Source organism: Saimiri boliviensis, chromosome 9 (genome assembly GCF_048565385.1).
Source record: "Saimiri boliviensis isolate mSaiBol1 chromosome 9, mSaiBol1.pri, whole genome shotgun sequence".
NCBI lineage: Eukaryota > Metazoa > Chordata > Mammalia > Primates > Cebidae > Saimiri > Saimiri boliviensis.
This window is the reverse complement of record NC_133457.1, coordinates 29312059-29336267: the sequence shown is the minus strand read 5'-3', so window position 1 is coordinate 29336267 and position 24209 is coordinate 29312059. Positions and strand designations below refer to the sequence as shown.

The 24209-nt window shown below is 36.2% G+C and overlaps 1 protein-coding gene and 1 pseudogene across 5 annotated transcripts in view; both read right to left on the bottom strand.

The window, feature by feature from the left end:
- LOC101039884 (vitamin K-dependent protein S-like) overlaps window positions 1–24209 on the bottom strand; it is a 752700-nt gene that overhangs the window by 221211 nt on the left and 507280 nt on the right. The gene's annotated exons all lie outside the window — the stretch shown is intronic.
- Window positions 8719–13036, bottom strand: LOC141585521 (small ribosomal subunit protein uS2 pseudogene; annotated as a pseudogene).

The window sequence follows — 24209 nt, the reverse complement described above, 5'->3', positions numbered from 1 at the left end:
TGGATAAAGAAAATGTCCACATATACAGCATGGAATACTATCAGACCATAATAAAGGATGAGTTCATGTCCTTTGCAGGGACATGGATGAAGCCGGAAACCATCATTCTCAGCAAACTGACACAAGAGCAAAAAAATCAAACAACACATGTTCTCACTCATAAATGGGTGTTGAACAATGAGAACACATGGACACAGGGAGGGGAACATCACACACTGGAGCCTGCCAGGGGGTTGGGGGTTAGGGGAGGGATAAGAGGGGTTGAGGGTCTGGTGGAAAAATAACATTAGGAGAAATACCTAATGTAGATGACAAGGGGATGGATGCAGCAAACCACCATGGCATGTTTATATCTATGTAACAAACCTGCGTGTTCTGCACATGTACCCCAGAACTTAAAGTATAATTTAAAAATGGGCAAAAAAATAACTTTCACATACATTGTTTTATTAATTGTGACCTGCCTTATAATGTAGTTTCTCTCTTCAATTTAAATTAGAATTTCAAAATGCTTATTTTTTCAGCTGTTCAAGATTTGTCTGCTTGGCTACTCTATTTGTGACTACCTTGAATGCCTTAGAAAATAGTAGAAACCAACCCCTTTCATCTTCTACTCCCCACTCCTATCCTGTCAAAAACAAAAAACAAAAAACAAAAACCCACGACACACACAACACATCAGCTGCACTGCTGAGGGATGAAAGTCTCAAAAAGAATGCTCTAATTCACAAATAAAAATCCCATGACGGCACATTGGTCCTGGTGTCTTATAAAACTAATGTTTGCTGGAAAGGTATTACACGACTTTCTACCCAGGAGAGGAGAAAACAGATATGGTTAAAATGGGCATGTGACTAACCAGAGCACCCCTAAATACAGCCTACATAGGATGATTCATTATAGATTCATCCATAACTATGCAATGCACATTTACTGAACACCTCTCATGTATGACACATTTTTAGGCACTGAAACACAGAAACAAACATAACACAGCCCCTGCCCTCTAGCACAAAGGGAAAAAAGACTGGTGAGAAGTTCTACTGGAAAGGCTGGGAAGTGATTCTCAAAATTAATGGTATCCAGTTTACCTGGAGAGTTTACTACAATCAATTGGTTAATTAAAACAAAAGGGTTGTTGGGTTCCACATTCTAAATTTCTGTTTTTTTAGGTCTAGAGTAAGTTCTGAGATTTTGCATTTGGAACATTCTTTTATGTGATGCTAAGGCTACCGGTTACTTAACCTTGTTAAGCTTTTATCATCTGCATAAAATGGACCTCAGTAATAGTGCCTAACCCATAGAATAGCTTGTGGACTCCAAAAATTGATAGCAAAGAGTCTAGTACATAGTGAGAAGCCAATAAATGTTAACTTCTAATATTATTAAGGTGTTTCAGGAAAAGCCTTTCAAATTATCTCTCTCCTACTTCAAAATGTCTAAAATTTCACTTACCAAAGACAAAAATGATAAAAATTAAATTCTCTGAGAGAGTTTACTTTAGTAATACTAAGAATTAAATCAGCAATAACCTATTCTTCCCTTATTCTGCTTTTGATTTGGTGGAGACCACTGGGCGTCTAAGAGGAGTTAATAAAGGTGAAAGTATTATCTGGAGGAGAACATAAAAGCAACAAAAGAGCTTGAAGGAAAATAGTGAACTTAAAAATCCTCCTGTCTGTCCTATCCCAACTTAACACACACACATTTCCATGCAGTAACCAGAATTCCATCTCCATTTTACTTGTCTCTGTAAAAGCCATTATTACTATAATAGCAGAATCATTAAAGAAGGAAATATTGGACTCCTTTTTTCAGTTGAAGGTCTGCTGTTTCAAAACTCAAGCTGTGTCCAGTTCTGATACATGACAAGCCTCCTGAACATTTCCTCAGCAGGGCATGACATACCTTAAAAATAAGGTTATTGGATAAAAAATACAGAAAACAATGATTGATCTCCCATGGAAAACAGCTGCTTCTTGTGAGCAGTTAAACAAATGCTCTCTTGCTGGGTTTTGCAGAAATCTTTTTTCTTTTTTTTTTCCTTTCTTGTTTTTTTCTTTTCTTTTTTTTTGAGACAGAGTCTTGCTCTGTTGCCCAGGCCGGGAGCACAGTGGCACAACCTTGGCTCACTGCAACCTCCTCCTCCCAGGTTCAAGTGATTCTCCTGCTTCAGCTTCACTAGTAGCTGGGATTACAGGCATCCGCCACAATGTCTGGCAAATTTTTTTTGTATTTTTTAGTAGAGATAGCATTTCTCCGTGTTGGCCAAGCTGGTCTCGAACTCCTGACTTCAGGTGATCTGACTGCCTTGGCCTCCCAAAGTGTGGAATACAGGCCTGAGCCACCACACCTGGCCTGGTTTTGCAGAAATCTTAGTGCTAAATACAGAGACATTCCAAAAAAGGCATATACTGTGCAAAAGGAATACAGAAAATGCCTTTCCTTAAGAAAATTTCTCTGAAACAGTAAGTATATAAAAATCTCTAAACAATTAATACCCAAGAAAGGTGATGTCTGCCCTAGGCCAATAAAAAAAAAAAAAAACAAACAATTATTACAGATGAGTTCTTTACTACACTTAGAACAAAATAGGGAAAAAAAACTAAATCAAAATTACCTAAATATTAGATAATGGAAGCAAACTAGTATAGTATCCATGTGATAGATTATTCTTTTGTTTATTCCTTGCTAAAGATGTGATGCCCTATTCAAGTATACAAAGAATATGCTTTCATTGGACTTGTGAATATTTTTTCTGAGCTTAAATTTTAATAATGATTCTCTAGGTTTAAAAAATTAAAGAAGTCATTACATGAGAAGGATACTTGCACATGAATATTTATAGCAGCACAATTCACAATTGCAAAAACGCAGAACAGACCCAAATTCCCATCAGTCAACAAGTGGATAAGAAATTGTGATATATACATACATACATACATATATATATATATATATATATATATATATATATATATATATGATGAAATACTACTCAACAATAAAAAGGAATAAATTAATGGCATTTGCAGTGACTTGGATGAAACTGGAGACTATTATTTTAAGTGAAGTGACTCAGGAATGGTAAACCAAACATTGTATGTTCTCACTCATAGGTGGGAGCTAAGCTATTAGGATGCAAAGGCATAAGAATAGCAATGGACTCTGGGGACTCAGGGGGAAAGGGTGGGAAGCGGGTAAGGATAAAAGATTTCACATATGGTACACTGCATGCTGTTCAGGTGATGGGTGCACCAAGATCTCACAAATCACCACTAAAGAACTTACTCATGTAACCAAACACCATCTGTTTCCCCAATAACCTACAGAAATTAAAAAATATTATGATCAACTAGGAATAGAAAGATTTAAAATGTGTCATTAAATAAAGTACCTAATATTTTAAAAAATCACTCTGTTTCAGTGAACAAGAATTTACATAAAATGGAGCATATTTTAATTCCTGGGAGAGATTTCAACCATTATTCTTAGGAGGTTGGGTATTTTGCAGTCTCCTGGTACAGAGCTCACAAATGATGAGGATCAACTGTATATTCCTCACCACTTTAAAGATATTGCTCTGTTTGTTTTCTAGATTCTACTGTAAAAGATAGTCTGGCATTTTAGGCATCCTGTCTTTTCAACCTTACTGATTTTAGATTTTTTCTTTATTCCTGATGTTCTGCGGTTTCACTACAGGTGGTAATTATCTTAATTACCTCTACAACAGCTGATGTTCACTTCTAATCTGAAAGTACATATCTTTCTCCAATTCTGAAAAAATATTTTTAGCTATCCTCTCTCCATACATTGCTTCTCTGCTATTTCTCCTCTGTTTCTGAGACTCCTAATACCCATATACTGGAACCCCTCAATAGATCATCTGTGTATCTTAACTCTTCTTCCATATTTTTTATCTCTATGTAATTTGGCTGTGCGCTATAAATGAAATCCTCAGCACTATCTTTTGTTAATTCTTAAGCTATATCAATATCTATACGCACAATTTTGACACTTTTATTTGATGCCTGCTCATTTTTGATTCACAGTTGCCAATTTTTGTTTTGCTAATTTTTTAGTATTCCTTTTTCTTTTTGATTTTGACCATAGTTAATTACAAGCCATTTATTACTATTATATTATTCGCTTGTTGATGAAAGTAAATTCATCTTCTAATGTTGAGGGTTTTTAAAAAAAAAACATTTTTTAAAAAAAGCATTGTTTTCTATGTGCCTTAGAATTTTAGTTGGCAACTTCAATTTGCATGAAAGGATTTTTTTTCTCTCTCTCTCTCTCTGAACTCATTCCTCCCTTCTATCAGTTTTGCAGCTGCCTGCATCTGGACTCTTTAGGACAGGTATCACATGAGGGGCCATGCGTTCCTGCAAATGGAGCTAACACAGACTGTCCTGGAACAATCAGGTGGTTTGGTCTAGTTCTGAGCCCTTCTCGCCATGCAATGCATGCAAATTAGAACAAGCAGCTTAAGTCAGTCTTGTTTCCTAGCCCCTAATTCCATGCAGTGAGTTCTGCCCTACCCTGATGTTGTAGGTTGAACTGTGTTCTCCACAAACTTATACATTGAAGATCTAACCTGAAGAATCCCAGAAGGTGACCTTATTTGGAAAAAGTGCCATTGCAGATCTAATAAGTTAGGATTAGGTCATATGGGAGTAAAATGAATTCCTAATCTACAAAGTCTGGTGTTCTTCTAAAAAGAGGACGATGGAAAGAGAAAGACACCCACGCAGGGAGAACACCACATAATAATGAAGATAATAATGAAGGCAGAGAGTGGGGTGATGTTTCTGCAAGCCAACAATCACCATAGATTGCAAGCACACCACCAGAAGCTAGGGGAGAGGCCTGGAACGGAGCCTTCCATAGCATCTTTAAAGGAGCATGGCCCTTCTGGAACTTTGAACTCAGACTTCTATCCACCAGAATGATGAAACAATAAGTTGCTTAAACCTTTATTATGGCAGCCCTAGCAAACTAACATATCTACCATATGTGGGGTTTTTTTCAGTCTCTGTTGTGAGTTTTTATGCCTTGTCTCTTTCCAGAAATGGAGCACAAAGTATCTGAAACTTCACCCAACTCCATCCACATCCAGTTACAACTCAGTGATTCTGTTGCATTTTTGTAACATGAAAAATAGTTTTTATCTTAATTTTTTTAATTTGGCTTTTTAATTTTAAAAATATATTTTTATTTACCACTAACAAATCTCTGGACAGAATAAAGGAGTTTAATACGGGAACTCACATTATCATTCCCCAAAATAGCTATTTTCTAAGTAATACATAAGAAACATATATTCTTTTACAAGTGTAAAAAGGATTTTAAGAAAAAAAGACACATTTAACAATGTGTGTTCTGATCCCAAGTTTTAACAATATTTTACAGAGGAAAGAAAAAATTATGAAGAAAAGAGAACGTGAAGAAGAGGAAGAGGAAAAAGAAGAAGACCCCAACAAAAAAGAAGTCCATATTACTCTAAGAGGGTAAATAAGATTTGTCTATACACAGATTACAAGAAGCAGGAAAAAAAATTTTAATCAGTAATGAAAAATTGATTGCCATTTCTGTTTTCTTTTGATTAACATTAATGTTTTCTAATCTACTGTTCTAGATATAACGGTTCCTTTAATTCCTTCACTGGCCAGCTTTTACTCACATCTGTTTAGAGAAAAAAAAAACTGCAACACTAAATCAGATGCCACCCACACCTAAGAAATGGGTGTGGGTGGCACCAAGTTTCCTGGCAGGTGTTTTAGGAAGCTGGGTGGAAGGGATACACTTTGCTGCACAGAAACCAACATTCATATGCATTTGTGCTATTTTCTCTGATGAACAGCTTGTAGAGGACTCGTTAATAAAACCTTTCAATGACTCCAGATTCAGAGTGGCTACAAGGATATGCCATGGCCAAGAAACCAATCAAACAGCCTCAAAAATTGTAAACAGACTTGAAGTCAGTTTGTAACATACATTTAAAAATATCCAACAAACCTAGGATCTAGGTCATATAAATAAAAAATAGACAATTATGTAAAGCAAGGGCAATTGAATTATCTCTCACACAATTCTTATCACATTTTGTTATACATTTTAAAAAGCATTTCTGATATATAAGCTAACATACTTTCAATGTAAATTCCTCATTGGAGAGATTATAAATATCTTTGCACAATATGTTTATGGGGTAGGTGTCATTGTAGAAAGAGTACTAGATTTGGAGTAAAAAACAAATTTGGGTTCCATAAGTTATTGATCATAAGAAAATTTTAATCTTTCTGAGTCCTCTTTTCCTCATAAGTAGAAGCAGGAATAATAACTCCTTCTTTACATGGTAGATTATGTCAGTAATGAAGCGTTGTTCAACAATTTATTTACAGTACTATAAAAATGGGATGAAAAACAGAAAAAAGTAAAATTCAGCAAAAATTATCTCCTTGAAAAGTAAAGATGCATCATGGCATTATTATTTCAACTTGTGAAAGAATGTATACATGTCTAGTCATAATGTGCAGGCTGACTTAAGTGCATAGCTTGGGCTCAGAGAGACTGGCCCTGATCTTTTGGCTTCATGTTTTGAATCAGCATGGTAGAGTCAAAGGTTTGAACATATTGGTTCACATAAAGGGCCCCATGAGCCAAACCCCCATAGGTTCAACTGAATTCCTATTTATGGATATATTAGTGGCTAAAAAACCTTGAACTATTCTTTTTCACAGTGAATCATGTTCCTGGTAAGTAGATCTATTCAAGAAATCAAATTATAGATGGCAAAGTAGCCTTTGCACTATGAACAAAGAAAGTCATGAGTCTTTACTGCCATCCGGCTGAAAAAGCCAACAAGCCCAGTGACACGTGCCCTCCTCTGATGGGCTAGAAAGCAGACTCTTCCTTGGGGAGAGTCAGAAACATTCAATTAGCCAATATTTATTTTCTGAGCTAGCAATGTGTTGGGCCCTAGGTAGTATACAGATGTATGGAAAGGAGACCATACTCAAGGAATGTTAAGTCTAAGAAGACAAACATGTGAAACCTAAACTATAATAAAAATAAGATTGAGTCTTGTGTAGATTTTATGTGAGTATGCAGTGAGTGATGGAAAAAGAAATGGAAGGAAGAAAATGTTAGGGCACTGCAGTTTCCATACATTTTCCATTCAATGTAACTTTCAACAGTTCCACAAAGTAGAGATATCACCCACGTATTAGCTATGGTCAGTTTGTCCTCTGGAAATCTAGAGAAGATTAGCTCCAATAGTCCTTTTGCTATAGCAGGGCATTAACTGACAGGGACGGTGGATAATTGGGAAATGATATCCTCATTCATGGGAGGTTGAGAAGTCCTGCTACAGGCAGACAGAATGGTATGGATATCCTTGCTGTACTGATGTTTTCATTTATTATGAGTGATAAATTAGAAATATTTATGGAAAGTAAAGTAATTTTTTATGTTACAATATTTATAACCATAAAATTTTAATTATTTAAGCACCTCCCTTTCTTCCCCCCATTTATTCTCCAAAGTGCCCTAGTTTAAGCAATCAGCTTAACCAAAGTGGTGTCCTTGTCTGAGGAAAATTTCCAAGGTTCGTTGTCTCACGCCAAGGGAATCAAAGACTGGGACACATGAGAAGTGTGTTTAAGAGCAGAGGCTTAATAGTAAAAAGAAAAAGAAAGGAGAATAGCTTTTTCCTCTGGGAGAGAGAAGGGTATGTGAATATGGCTTCTGACCCCAAGGAAGAGTGCACAGGGTTTTATAGACAGGCTTGAGAAGGCAGTGTCTGATTTACATAGGGCCTAAAGATTGGTTGGACTAGGTGTGACGTTTACATAGCATGCAAGGAAGCTGGCTACCTGACCCTGATTTTATATCATGCAAATGGGGTCTCTACTTGGCCAGCTGCCATGTTGCCTGCTTTTTACTGTTCATGTGGTTGACAAGAAAAGGGGACGATGGAGCTGCCATGTTAGACATGCCAGGTGGCCTTTCCTATTAGCACAACTGCAAGCTTCTAGCTTGCATATGTCTGCAGGTTTGTTTTACAGAGTGCTCTTTGTTACAAAAGAAATGATTTGGGGGCTGCTTTTTATTAAAAGGAAAACCTTACTGAGGACTTCTTAACCTTCACTCCCTGCATAAATAATTTCTTCTTAACTCCTATATCATTAAAATTATTCTATTCTGTGACCCTGGTACCCACCTGGCCTCAGTGCCCCTGTGCAGCAGTGTATAGGGATACTCCTTGAATCACTGCAACTGTCCTTCAAGTTCTACCCAGCATAAGACCCAGAATTTTCTTTAGCAATATTTGACTGCAGTAGGAAATTGCCAACGGATTCTGCAAACCTTGGCCAAGATAAGAACAGACTTCATTTCTTAGCCAGGCCAAGAAACCCCAGGCAGCTACCTAGGCAGGCTTAACCTGTCATCTTAGCAACCTCACTTTAAAAAGCAGGATTTTATGCTATTACATCTCTAAAATTATTTTCTTATGATTATTTCATATTATTTGCTTTCCAGAAAGAAAGAAAGAAAATAAGGATATTTCCTGAACCAAATTTTGAGAAACATTAATCAATAATGTTTTATTTATACATTTCTTCATATAAAAAGTTATAAAATCTATATATAGCTATATATATATTTTTAGTAACACTCCTAATAAATTGGCTTCATTAAAAAGAGAAAGCTCGTATTAGGTCAAGACACTCCTAGAAAAGTTGGGTAATATCTTCAGTTACTTAAAAAGAAATAATAATAATAATGCTTGGGAATAAGTGATTCCAAATTATGAATCAGGTGGTAGATCCCCCAAATGATTCTAAGTTACTTTTCTCTAGCTTTAGAAAAATAACAACCTATAAATAAAGATAAATCCCCCAATTGTCTAATGCCTCATTAGCATGAAAAGGAATGTTTTGACTGTCTTATATTTAAAATAGCAAACTATAATTAGCATGAATTGAGCAACAATTTTTTTAAAAAGACACTGTAGGCTTAATCATAGAGGATATCATCACTATAACAAGTGGGAGTGAGCCATGCATAAAGCATGATTTGAAAAGTCCAGGTCCTACTTGGCATATGAAGATACCATATAAGCCAGTGCTTGAAATATAACAGTTGCAATAACAGCCTGGGAATAATACAAAAAAGGAAACAGACATCAAAGTGAAAAAACAGGTCCTGTAATTATTACTTTTCTTGGTGAGGCAAGGTAGCTCATTGCTTTCTATGAGAAAAGTAAGTAATTCTTCCAAGAAGACTACAGGGAAAATTGTCACTTACTGCATTGTACCCAGGAGCCCAGGATGTTAATTTATCTCATTTTGTCCCCCTTCTCTTATGAAGGATTAGGTGGTCATTAGGGATAAAACAAGAGGACAGTCACTGGAAGGAGACAGAGAGACAATTTCAAATATAATATGTATCTTACTTTATCCTACCTCTGGCCCAATGGTCTTTGGGAACTTAAAATAATTTTAGAGAAATCACAAGGAACAAATACATTCAGGAATTAGACATGTGATTTGGTATAATAAAAGTGAACAAGAATATATTATTAATGTTAATTTCAGTTTTGTAATTCCAAGTCTTAATATCCGATCCAAAATGGCTTTCATGGCTTAAATTATATACTAAAAACTAAGAATGTTGCCAAATTTAATGCCAATCTGGTGTTAGATGTCTAAACTATATAATAAAGAATGAATATTAACTAGTATTCCACTAATATGTTTAGTAGAGGATGATTAGTAGCAAGTATGTGAAGTCCTTTTGTGTCTATTTTTAAAAAATTACAATGAATGCTAGTGGTCTAATTACCATAGCTTGGTTTTCTTTCATCATAGCTAATAATAAAATTTTCCTGCATGTTTTAAATTTAACAAGTTTATATTTTATCAAATTTTTCTCTTTGAATATTTTTACTGGATGTAATACGATGTTAAAATTTAAGGAAACACAACAGTGCCATTATAAAAATATTTCATTTTTATTATAAAGGGATTCCATGTTCAAGGTAAGAAAATAGTGTAAACAGTACAGAGAAGAAACAATTGAAAATAAAAAAGTCTCTCTCTTTTGATGACCCACTTATATTTTCCCAGACCCAGAGGTCATAGTACTGTTAATAACTTCATATGAATTTATCCAGATATCTTCAATACCAGTTCTAACACACACATACACACAAGGGTTAATACAGTGAAGACAATTTTTCATCTGGACATGAATAACTATTTTAGTCTTTTTGATCATTACCTTATGTTTTGATTTGTTAACAATTTTTATTAAGGCATGAAAGTCCAGATAAGAAATACTTTTGTAAACAGGTCTGGGGCTCAAAGGATATCCTCCCTCATAGAGAAGCTGAGGGAAAAACGACAATTTTATGTTTTAGAAAATCACAGGTGATAATTTTCTTAATTGTCTTTTCTGTGAACATTAGGTAGGGCAGAGGCTCTGGCTTTTTTATTTTATAGAATATAGTCATTTGAGGAAACATTATTGAGCAAGGTATTATTTGTAAAACATTTGTGTTTTAACAAGCCGATGGGTATTTTTATTTTTATCTACTCGTACAGCATCACTTAGAAATATTGGCATTTTCAATGAACTTCAGATCTGAGGAAATGAATACAAGCCCGTACTTTGAAAATAGAACAAAATGCAATTTTGTTTGTTAAATTACTTGAAATAGCAATCTAACTGGATTTTTGAGTAATTGAGCTTCCTGTTTCTTCAGCTACTAGTCTTTTAATATTAAACAGCCCCACTAACATTTTGCAGATGATCATGCCTAAAGTAGTGCTTAAAATTGGGCTGTTAATGAGAGTGCTGGCAGATCTGACGTTCTTGCAAAATCCATTATAGATTGTTTTAAAACTTTATTAAGGGTATATCAGATGGGTCCATAAAATACAGGGATGTTTCAATACAGAATGTGACTTTTATTAGTCTTCTCTTGAAAAACAGCATCGGTTTGATTCGCGATGGCAATAAAAAATATATAGCCTGTTCTAGGGAGCTCCATTTTCCAAGATCTTGAGATTTGTGATTAGTAGGCAAAGAATTTATATCACATAGCAGGCAAGGTAATGGACAAAGTAAGATTTACCATGCCAAACCTTTCCATCGAAAGTCAAATCCATACAACCTGGCCAATATGGCATTCCTCCTGATATTTCCGTAAGCTCATTCAAGGATTACATACATTCCTTTTTGATGCTCAGTATGAGGAATGAGATGAGCCATTTACATTTATTAGTTATAATAGGTTAAAGTTATATAATTATAATACATTATATTTATATATATTAGTTATTACAGGTTAATAGTTATGTCTGCTCAAAACTACCAGAAAATGTTTGCGAGTTTCATACCTTCTTTAAGACATCTAAAAAAAAAATAAGTTAATGGCAGTATAATTTAGAATATCTTTAATTTTCCTAACTTTTTGGGATTTTTAAACAAAATAATTGCAATATCCTGTATGTTATGAGAAAGATTCCCATGTTTTTACATTTTTTTTTTTTTTTTTTTTTTTTTTTTTTTTTTTTTTTTGAGACGGAGTTTCGCTCTTGTTACCCAGGCTGGAGTACAATGGCGCGATCTCGGCTCACCGCAACCTCCGCCTCCTGGGTTCAAGCAATTCTCCTGCCTCAGCCTCCTGAGTAGCTGGGATTACAGGCATGTGCCACCATGCCCAGCTAATTTTTTGTATCTTTAGTAGAGACGGGGTTTCACCATGTTGACCAGGATGGTCTCGATCTCTTGACCTCGTGATCCACCCGCCTCGGCCTCCCAAAGTGCTGGGATTACAGGCTTGAGCCACCGCGCCCGGCTTGTTTTTACATTTATATGCCAGGCATATGCGTCTGACTTTTATAACACTTATTTCCCCATCCCATTCCCACCTAAAAATACATTCCTTTTTCAAAAACAAATATTGTTTTAAGAATTGATATTTATTTTTTATCAACCTTATTTCCATCTTGCTTAAGTGTCTGTGGAAAAATGGCTAAGACACTCAGTGGTTGTTTCTACCAATTCAGTGGCCTGAGCAGTGGCAGCTGCAGACCAGTTTTCCATGGTAGGCTGCGTTACAGTCCTCAGTAGGGAACTGCTGAATGGGCACAGAAGGCATCTGCATGCCTTCAGACTGCAACCTCAGGTTGAGGAGCAATAAACTCAGGAACTGGAGCAGTCCTTTCACCCTGAAATTCCTACTTGGTTACAGCTTTTGCAGAAGCTGACTGCCCTTTCTTTTTAGGGTCTTTGCAGATGTAGAAATCAGACATAACCTCCCATGGGTGTTCACAGGAGATGGTGCCACACATGCACGGAACTTTCTAGGCTAGCATCCACCATATCAGACCCACTGAATCAGTTCCCTTGTTGCATGGATGGCAATGTCCACATAGTGCAGAGGAGAATCTGTGTAACACAGAGCAATGGAAGGTATGTTAACATAACATGCCTCTGTGAGGGGCCGGTGGTCAGCCCTGGGATCAGTAACCACCAGAAGACACGACTCCTGGAAAGCTGCCTGGAGCTGGATAGTAAATGTTCCAGGAATAGAGCCGTCAGTAACAGGAGTGGCTCCCATGGCAGCAGCAAACTTCACCACAGTCCACTGGCCAGGAATCCTGGCAGACATGACAATGGCACAAGCTGCCAGCAGAAGCTTCTCCTGGGTCTTCTTCAGATTTATGGTGTAGATGCCATCACTCTTCTTTTTGGAAATGTACTGTTGCATTTGGAAGTTAGGTTGCTGCTACCTAAGTGGGTTTCTGCTGCAAGGAATTTGAGGACATCCTTCTTTATTTGCCGGATGTTAAGAGCTCTGGACATTGTGAAAGTTTTCCTTTAATTACAATGGAAATCTAGAACAATGCAGTATGGACCCCTCTCTGGGTAGCAAGGAAAGCCACTGTTATCTTCTGAAGCAGACTATCGCAGTTGTTTTAGGTCTATTTTTAAGAATGCATAAATTTAAACTTAGGCATTAGAAATTAATTACGCTTGCCAGACACAGTGGCTCACACCTGTAATCCTAGCACTTTGGGAGGCAGAGGCGGGTGGACTACTTGAGCTCAGGAATTGTGGACCAGACTGGGCAATATGTGAAACCTTATCTCTACTAAAAATACAATTAGCTGGGCACGGTGGCAGGCACTTGTGGTCCCTGCTACTCTGGAGGCTGAGGTGGGAGGATCACTTGAGCCTGGGAGGTGAAGGTTGCAGTGAGCCAAGATCATGCCACTACCCTTCAACCTGGGTGACAAATTAAGACGGCGGAGGAGGAGGAGTAGGAGGAGGAGGAGGGGGGGAGGAGGGGGAAGGGGGAGGGGAAGGAGGGGGGGAGGGGGAGGAGGGGGGAGGAGGAGGGGAGGGGGAGGGGGAGGAGGGGGAGGAGGAGGAGGGGGGGAGGAGGGGGAAGGGGGAGGGGGAGGAGGGGGGAGGAGGGGGGGAGGAGGAGGAGGAGGAGGGCGGCAGAGCAGCAGAGGAGGACGACGACGAGGAGGACGAGGGAAAAAAGAAAAGAAATTAATCATGTTTTCCAGGAGTCTCCTGAAAGAACATTTGAATCGTGTCTACAGACTAATTTTTAAATTAAAATATAAATTTTGTACTGTGCTGAATTCTGAGAATAGTTCCTTAATAGTTAAGAAGTAAAATATGTCATTAAAATTTTACCGAATCCTATCTCTTCGAATGACTTTACTCTGATCTATTTTGTGCCCATCCTTTCACATACCACTCAGGATAAATCTACTACATGCCAGGTCAGGTCAGATAAATCTACTACATCAGTCAGGGCTACTATACAATTAAGGAATGATCCTCACCTTCAAGACATCTGTAGTCTGATGAAAAAGACAGACAATTTAACAGATAAATGTAATACACCATCTGAAGTTCTAATAGGAACTTTGTTCCAAGAGCTCTGGGATCACAGAGAAACAAAAGGATTAAATGTGCACTATATACTAAAGAAAATAAGGTCCAGAAAAATTCAGAGAGAAGATGCCTGGGAGCTGGTTATATTCCCTCCACCCATATCTCCCCACCTCCAACCTGCCACTAACCCTCTCTTCTCATCATTTTATTCCTTCTTTTTAATGATAATACCATTTAATTGTTAAGGAGCTTTCCCATAGTAAATTTCTCTATTGCGTGATGTGATCACATCTTTTTTTAATAGAAGCTGGGGAATATGATATATTCTGACAGTTGAAGTTGTAATCAGGTTATTAATGACTTCAGAAGGAGAAATTACATTTCCATCTACCCTAAACTTTAAGGTCTGTCCTAATATCTTCTGATTTTTCTGTAGTAAGATATATTTTGAAGAGCACCCTGCTGACTAAGTCTTATTCCCTTGGCTAGGTTTTAGGTTCAATGCGATTTAGGAAGACATTAACATACCATCAACCAATTACTCCCATAACATCAAAAAAAATACACATTTGCAAAGATCTCTTCTATTGACATATCCTTTACACAAAGACACTCATCTTATTCTCAAAAAAATTCATAAGTTTGGTTGGGCAGATGTTATTATTTCCCTTTGAGAGATGAAAAAACTAAGATTCTCCAAGTACAATAGCAGAGGCTGGACTCGACTCTGTGGCTGTTTTCCATCTCCTCATGATGCCTTTCATGCATTTGCCCAAATTAAATTAGTTCCAGGACTGATCATTACTACTAAGGAGGGTTTAAAAACACTAGGCAATATTTTTGAATATCTACAGGAAGTAACAGTCCTAGCACTCAAAGTATTACAACTGTTTATATTTTCTTAAACATATATCTTATATACATGCTAATATTTGACCTATGCTTTCAGTTAGTGATCATAGCAAGTAATTTCTTACTTTTAATTGAAAAAAATCTTGTTGAATAGCAATGTGATTTTTCAGCTCAATAAAGTTGGAAATATCTAGCCTCAGACTTCTCTCTGTGTGTGTATGTGTGCATGTGTATGTGGGTATGTGTGGCATGTTGGGGATGCTCTGAGATGATCAAATATAATAATAATTGTAATAGCAATTATAATGAATATTATAATAGTGAGTTAGAAAATTATTTTCTCCTATTAACTCAACGAGTGAAAAGAAAGTCTATGTTAATATGAACTATGTGTTAATTTGTTAGACTATGTGACAGCTGAAGAATTACATAACACTGTTATCAAAAACCATTTTCTTCCACAAAAAGTTGGTAGAAGTCAACCAAGTCTCATCAAGAATAGCAGTTTCTAAAGATAAACCACAACCCAGTGCCCCAAATGACAAGGGAACATTTGAGAAAAACCAGATAAAATGAAGTAAATGGTAATCTTGGCAGGAAATCATGAAAACTGGCAAAGAGAAGAGCAACAGTCATGCAGAGGGGCCCTATACATTAAAGAAAATATTGACAATAGCTTTTCCATCTCTAATCTTCCACCCAAGGATTTATACTCAGGCAAGTCTGAGATGTCATCTGGGAAGTTCTGGCTAGCTGCCTCTGAAGACTTCTCTCAGGATGAAACGACTATGATGAATTCTCTTCAGTCTAAGGTGGGCCTTGTCATTTCCTTTTATCTCCTTGCTGCCGTTGAATATGTAAAATCAGAAAATGACCTAATGGTTTATACCATAGCTTATGCTGCATTATCACGATTAGCCAAAATAGAAACCAAACAGTTGTTTGTCAAGCATAGAAACTGCATTAGTCAGCTTTTGTTGTAATAACAACCCAAAGGCTAAGGGGCACATAACTACCAAAATTTTTTCCTTGCTTAGAGGTCTCATGTTGGCTGTGGCTCTACTCAGTTCTGTGCATAATTCTAGGACCCCAATAAAAGAATAGACCCTGTCTGGGACTTGCTGACTTTATGGCAGACAGCAAAGATGAAAGAATTCATACTAACCTATGCACTCACATTTAAAACATCTGCTCAGAACTGGTTTTACATCACATTCATTGCTATGCTACTGACCCAAGCAAGTCACATGCCCAAGTCGACCAATGGATGGGAGAAATACCTTTGCCTTCAGGGGAGTAACCAAATCTACATGTATTTATAAGGGAAGACGGACACATATTTATAAGTCTCTTATGGAGCAGAGGAAGCAGAGCTGGAAACTGAGCTTATTGTTGATTAACTGCCTCCTAGCTCCAAATTTATTATTTTTGCCTTCACTGTAAAAATGGATCTGGGGCCTTTAATTTCCCTTTGTCAGCAGGCACCATGATAAAACTTGCCAGTAGAGGGCAATGAAAAGACATTGTAGCGTAAGATGTCATTCTTCCTGGCTCTAGTATACTTTTCTAGACGGGCCCCTGATGCATCTTCTCTTGTTCCTGGCTCCCCTAAAGCAGGTGACTTCTCCAGTCTGGCTCTTGGAGCCTGTGCAGCCTTTTCAATGTCTGGCTCCCACAGTTCGGACATCTCCAACAACTGGTTTTCGCAATGTGCCCAACTTTACTTTGCACATAGCTTCTTCAATGCCATCTTCCACAGCACAACAGCTTCTCTGGTGCCAGACTTCTGCAGCACATGTAGTTTCTTTAGCACCTGACTTGTGCAGTCACTGGTGGCCAGCACCATCCAACCACCAGCAACTTCCCCTGACTCTCCCCTGGGCAATGTTGTGGTAAAAAGATACCTCATCTTGAAAAGTTTTCTCTAGCACCCTAGACTATAGATTTCTGGCAAGTTCCAGGAGCCAGATTTCTAAGTTCTGCTGGTGTGGCAACACAGTGATTTCTCTGTCACTCAATGAACCGTGTTTACACCTTTTCCAACTAGGTCTGGATCTCAACCTTAAGAGGGCCTCTTGTTTGGGTGAAATGTAATCAATCCATCCCTAGAAGGTAGTAGTTGAAGTCCCATATTTTTTAGCATTCTCTTTATTTCTTACAGGCCAGTTCCTTATTACTCCAACCTCCTGTTCTAGTTAATTCTTTATATTAAACTTCCCATGTTCAAATTACTGTGTAGTGTCTTTCTCTCCTGATTGGATCCAGACTGATACAGGAACTACATTATAAGCTATCAAAGAGATCTAATGAATGGAATCAATTAGATAAACCTTACTTTTTAATGGGATAAATTAACCTAACACATTCGTTTGCACATAGGACAGGGATTCTCAAAGTCTGTTGATTAAGGCTTCATCTTTCCTGGGCATTTCTGGATGGGCTCTTCTCTGTGTACATCTCTGTATCTGATCACACTTGATTGCCAGACTCTTTCTTAAGCTCTATGAATAGCATCAGATAATAGTCAGGCTCTTTAAGCCTCTATGAGAACAGAGTTAATTCTCCATATTTTTCCTCCACTTGATTTTGTGTTGATTTTCAGAGGACATCTCATTTTTTTTCTTTCTCCAAATTCTTGAGCTCGGCTTCCTGGCTTCCTTACTTATGCGAATATCACATACACATTAGAAATTACCTATGAAAAACAACATTTAAAAAAGCACCAACTCCTTAAAACTAGAATTGCTACTTTTCAGTCCTGATAAGCTTAATAATCTATGATAACTATGAACTTAATTATCAGAGTGTGTGTGAAGTGTATAGAGAAATACAAGGATAAAATTTTTATAAGCACTTCTGTTAAAATAAATCACATACAAAATCACATACATTTTTATAATTTAAAATTTACTTTCTGAGAATCAGCACAGCAAATGTAAAACATTTTATTGGGCAAAAAAAGAACCTAACTTGCACTTTATTATGTTTAATTATTTATTTATTTTTGAGACACAGTTTGACTTTTGTTGCCCGGGCTGGAGTATAATGGCACAATCTGACTTCACTGCAACCTCTGCCTCCTGGGTTCAAGCGATTCTCCTACCTCAGCCTCCAGAGTAGTTGGGATGACAGGTACTTGCCACCACACCCAGCTAATTTTTTTTTTTTTTTGTATTTTTAATAGAGACAGGGTTTCACGATGTTGGCCAGGCTGACCTCGAACTCCTGATCTCAGGTGATCCACTCAACTCGGCCTCCCAAAGCATTAGGAATACAGGTGTGAGCCACCACACCCAGCCGTTACTTGCACTTTAAATTAACACGTGAATATATTTTTTGCAGAGATGTTTGAGACTGCAGCTATTCCTCTCAATTAAAAAATGAGGAAATTAAAGAATTATTTGAGAAAATATATAACGTTTTATTTTCTTGTCTAAAATCTCCTCTAGTCTGACTACTGATGTGGACAATTGATGGCAATAAACTCAACATGAATGTATTGAATACAAGGTAGGTATCTAATACTGGGATAGAACTGGGGAAATCTAAGAAATGTTTTCATTTTGAGAGAGACGCAGAAACAAAGAAAGTCAAATGGAAAACTAGGTTACCTTAAAGCTATGCCTAAAAGGGCATGTAGAATCCACGGCTGCTGTGCCCTGTGACAAAGTTTAATTGCTGCTTCCGCTCTGTTCTTTTCTGGCCTCTAATTTGATATAATCTCATATCTTACCAGATGCCATAGGTTCTCTGTGTTAGCCATACGGTTCAGAAAAGAAGTTTTTACGTAGTCATTATAACTCGTAAAAATCTTTTCCTGGCCTCTTGCACAGAATTCCAGCTTTTGAATTACACTTAAATTGTAGATTTATGCTTGTGAATTATGGCATTTACAACCTGAAAGAGACCTCGAAGATGTTTCATTCCCAATATGTTATTTTATAGATTAGCAAATTAAGGCCCAGAGAATGAAAGAGATATATTCTGGGTTATGCATTTGGCAGTGAATCTGAAATCACTAAGGTTTCATAGTGCCTACATTAGTGATCTTCATACTACTCAAGGTCATGTGGACAAAAAGAGTGAATCTGTTTTGATATCAGAGAGTATTGCTTGTGAAAATGAAGACTTGAATAGCTATAACTGAAGGAAAAGGGCTGGCCAGGAGGCTATCTTCATGCTGTGTGTTATGCTGACAATGTGTGGCTCCTCAAGATCCCGAATTTTACCTAATTTAGGAACTATTACCCTTATTTGGCATACTCATCCTGATATAAACAGCAGCATTTAATTAACATTCTGAGATTCTGAATGTGTCTTTGTGTATCTTTTAAACAACATTTTTTCTTTCTTTCTTTTTTTAAAAGCAAACATTGTTTGTTTGCTTAAAGGGAAGTTGTTGCTCATTTCTCTTTGCAAACCATCTGGCAATTTCATTTTCCAATGACATCCAACAAAAGGGAAACAGCAAATATGTTGACAGGAGAAAAAGTAAAGACAGGTAATCTCATCAAAGAAAGAACTTATTTACAAACAGATTTGAGCAGTGCTAAATATTGTGCTCCAAAAGCATAATTAATAATAACATTGAGAGGAAGTTTCCATCTTTATGCTTACTCCTCATTAATTTGAAATTGACATAACTTCTGATTTAATGGGAATAGAAACCATCATAAAAAGAAAGTATAGGTTCATAATGAACATAATAAGCAGACTCTGCCAGATGGCAATATCAAAACCTGTGGCAGCGGCACACACAGAAATCAAGTACTGATTTTCAGATAAAAAGGATGAATATATAGGTATTCGTCATTTTTAAATAATCATTTTTTATAATGGTAGAAAATTTTATATAGCTATATCTGGTTGAAATGTGATAAACAGAAATTTGGTACTTTTAAAGAGGCACTTATTCTATCATACTGCATTTGGCATTTCTGCTATCGATAATTGATTCCTTATTATTTATCATTTTATTTAAAGAGACTTCAATATGTCCCTCTTCCCTTGGGCCCACTGTGCCATCAGAATTCACTGATGCTTCCCTCCTTACACAACTTATGGATATTAATAGCTAGGCAATTTCACTGGCCCATAAAGAGTATCCCTGCCATTTTCATGTCTTTTTGTCTTTGTGTAATATCCTATGAATCATGCCCAGAACAACTTTCAGAAATCACATTTCCACCCTATCATTTCTCTATTCAGAGATCTTCCATTGGAAACCACGTTTCTATCCAGTTACCTATAGGATTTACCCATTGAGTTGAAGCTATCCTCTGTCTACCCCCAATAATCATCCACTAGTTCCCCGAATATACTCTCTACCCTATCCAATAAGTTTTCTATGTCTAGAACCTGCAATTACATTTCTCAAAATGCTCTCTACTAAATACTAAATCCTTGAGTTTTAAACATTTTACTTTTCAAAGATTTCCAAACATATTCGGAAACTGATGTTAAACAAAGTGAAATGGTTCCTCTTTTGCCTGATTTGCTTTAAGAGAGCTTTTGCATGTGGTGCTCTCCAAAATTATTTGACCCTGGATCCTTTTTCATGAAGCCAATTGTTTGACACAATATGTTTATACACATATACATATTAATATTTATGTATTAAAATATTTTTCATCTAAATTAAAAGCTTCAGAAAAATTAAATGTATAGTTACCATATAATCCAGCAATTCAACTCTTAGGTATACACCCAAGAGAAATAAAGCTTATCTACACACAAAATTTGCACATGAATGTTTATAGTAGCATTAGGCATAATAGCCAAAAGGTGGAGACAACCCAAATGTCCATCGGTAACAAATGGATAAACAGAAAGTGGTATGTCTATACAATGAAATATTATTTGTCCATAAAAAGGAATGAAGTACTGTTACAACGTGGTTGAACCTTAAAAACATTACGCTAAGTGAAAGAAACCATTCACAAAACACTGTATATGATTCTATTTATATAAAAGCTTAAAATAGAGAAATATATAAAGACAAAGAGTAAATTTGTGGTTGCTCAGGGCTGTGGGAGTGATGAGAGGGCAGGCAAGTGATACTAAAATGCATTGGAATTTTTTTTGAGGTGGTCATGATTGCATATATTTGTGAATATACCAAAAGCTTTTGAATTTTACACTTTAAATGAATGGAATGTATGGGTTATGAATTTTATCTCAACAAACCAGTTCCTTAAAATGTTTCAGAATTGCAGACACCACATTTCACACCATTTTGTATTGCTTCTCTATGACTGTATTGTAATTAGCAAATGCTTAATAATTATCTGACACACTGCAAGAATAAGCTGACGAAAGCTTTTTTTACCCACTATAGTCTCTGGATCAGTATCATTGCAAATCCCAGAAGCCTGCTAGTAATGCAGATTCTCAGGTGGATCCCACACCTGCTGAATCAGAATCTACATTTTAACAAGCGCTAAGTTGATTCATATGCACATTAAGTACTGAACTGTAGTATCTTCTAATTGTTGAGTACACTAAGCTTTTACAGAGCTATTTTGCTTTCTCATGCTTTAGGATTTTTTTATAAGGATTAAATCAATTCACTTTTTAATAAAGACAGAATCTAATGAATTATAATGAACCTAATTTTTTCAGCCGCAGTTTTAATTTGTTTTCCAAAGCACAGTCAGGCCACCAAAATGTGATGATTATTTAAAATAAAAGAAGTGATATAAAAGCAAATAGATCAGTGATTTAAATACAGAAAAATAAATATATTTAAATATAGATATGTGTTATATATTTATACAGAAAATTTAAAGACTGAAAATTTAATAACAAAAGATTTGAATACAGAAAAATATAGATATATATTTTAAAATAAATATAAAAATAAGTAGATCGATGATTTAAATACAGAAGCTTCCAGTTCACTTGTTCAAAGTTATGTAACAGATGATTTTAAATCAACTTATTTTCTCATCAACGAAAAGCAATTTATAAACAATTTTCTTTCTTACCCTGTGTACATTTTTCGATGGATTACCACAGGGGTCATTTTAGTCATGCTAAAAAATTATTAAAGATACATGAAGCAGAGAAAAGACATTTTGTTTGCACATCTCATCTGTATGGTTTATGTTCTTGCTGAGAGTGCTGTAAGATTTGAAGTGTCCCACTTCAGTAAGCTTGTCAAGAACTAGAGAACTTTATAATTTAGAAACATGTGTTTGATACAGCATAAAGTATACATGTATAAAATGCATTCTTTTACATGACTATTCTTGTCTCTCTCCTCTCCTGCCCTTCTCCCCCACCTCTCATGCCCACACAGACAGGAAAACCTAGGGCATCTTGGTTCTGCTCTTCTCTATCCCAACCCTGAAATGGCAGTCACTAGGACCCAATGCCAATCTGAGACCAACCAAAGCTAACAAGTGTTCCCTTCCTATGTGTGTTTCTAGCCAGCAATGACCTCCTACAGCAAGCAGTGCCCTTCAGGTGGTCTGTTATTTGAGTATTTTCAAATAGTTTTCTACAACATCAATTTCCTTTCTCATTCTGCAAGACAGACTTTAAAAATCATATTTGAATGACAATAATTAATGTATAATCAATTACTCTGAGTACTTTGATAAACAATCACAAAAGCCTATGATTTCATACAATGTTAGAGACCTGCTGTCTCCCTTATTAAAATGAGAACAATACTTTTTAGAAAAATTCTCGAGATTCCTTACATATATCTTTCCTATTTATAGGAAATGTAAAATATCAGACACTTGTGTTTGTAATAGCATACAGAATTCTGTATATTTACAGTATCACTCTTCTTAGGAATATACTTTTACCAATGGGATACTCATAGAGAAGAAATAAAGTAAAAATCCAAAAAAGTATTGACACTCTCAGAAGGTTGGGTTTACCAGCAATGCATGTGGAATATATGCATCAAATGCATCCACTGGGACAAATAACATGGGTATTATCCTTTTATTATGATCTAAATTAAATTCAAGGAAGTACAGGCCTGGTCTGTTAACAAATTAAGAATTGAAATTAATAATAAAAACAGAAAATTAACTTGAATTTAAGAACTACAGTATATAGTTTTTTTCAGAAATCAGGAGCTTCTTTTCTTTCTATAATATCATATGTTGAAGGTGACTGGTCATCAGAAGGCCACTAAAAATACAGACACATGAAAGTCAATAGCAGCAAAATAACAAATCAATTTTAACTGACTTATTTTCGGATTAAAAATCACAGGTATGTATTCAGAAGCTCCCTTAATGAGTCTTTATTGCAAGAAAAATAAGTCTCCATTATTTATAAATTGAGGAAGAAATTTCTTATAGCAAGAAAATTAAAAAGTCAGCCATCCATGACTACTTTTATGATAGTAATAGAAAGGAATATGGATCTTATAAGGGCAGAAACAACCCTCTACATTTCAGAAGTCTAAAAACATCATGCTTTAGAATACAGGATCACACTGAGCTTTTGCTGGGTATGATTTTATAATAAAAATATACCTACAAGGTAGATACATATCTGAAGAATTTAAGACAGGATGCATCAATTGGAAAATATTTCTGGGAAGTAAATAGAATAATATAAAATTTTTTAAATAGCTCATTTTAAGACTACTAAACAGAGAAACTAAAAAGTATTGTGAATGAAACTAAAAGTTTTACTTTTCAGAATATAAAATATGTTATGCTTCCCAATTTACAGTAAAATTTAAGGATCATGAGCCAAAGTTTGGAAAAAAGGTATCTTGCTGCTCACCAGGTTCAGACACCTTCACACAGCCATTTTCCCCGATTGGCTGCTTCTGTTTGTTTCTGTAATAAGAGTACATGGGCTGCTGAGGCAATAAGAAGCCTTTTGATGTTTTGCTTGACAGTCACAGAACTCTAAGACCTAGTTTTTTTTCTTGTCTGCCTCTTTTGGCACTACCTGTAAAAGCCATAACTGCCATAAATCTGCATGTCCCTAATGAGATCTGCTAAGTGAGCCAACTCATCTTGGAGAATCTGTATCAGTTATAGTCTCTTCCAGCTCCTCTCACTTCTAGATACCCTGTTGACTATAGCTAAGTGTTAGCAGAAAGCGGAGGTGTTGAAGTGATTACTCAGAATTATTGGGGGAGAAATGATGGGCTTTATTTAACAGACTGGCTTAAATATAAATAAAGCAAATTTCCATTTTCATAGCAGCATTTCAGATTTGAATCACATGTGTCTTCACTCTAATCTAAAAGACTCTTACATTTGAGAACACCCTCAGAAATTTCTGCAAGGAATGTCTTGGGAACAGCAGCGGTAGTGTTGTTAAAATCCTAGATGCCCTCTAGTATCAATCAAGAGACACAAGAGACAGCAGGACAAGTCATACTGGGCAGAGCCCTACTAGGGAATTTTATTAAGGAAATTAAAGAAATGGAAGGTAGGTTGTTC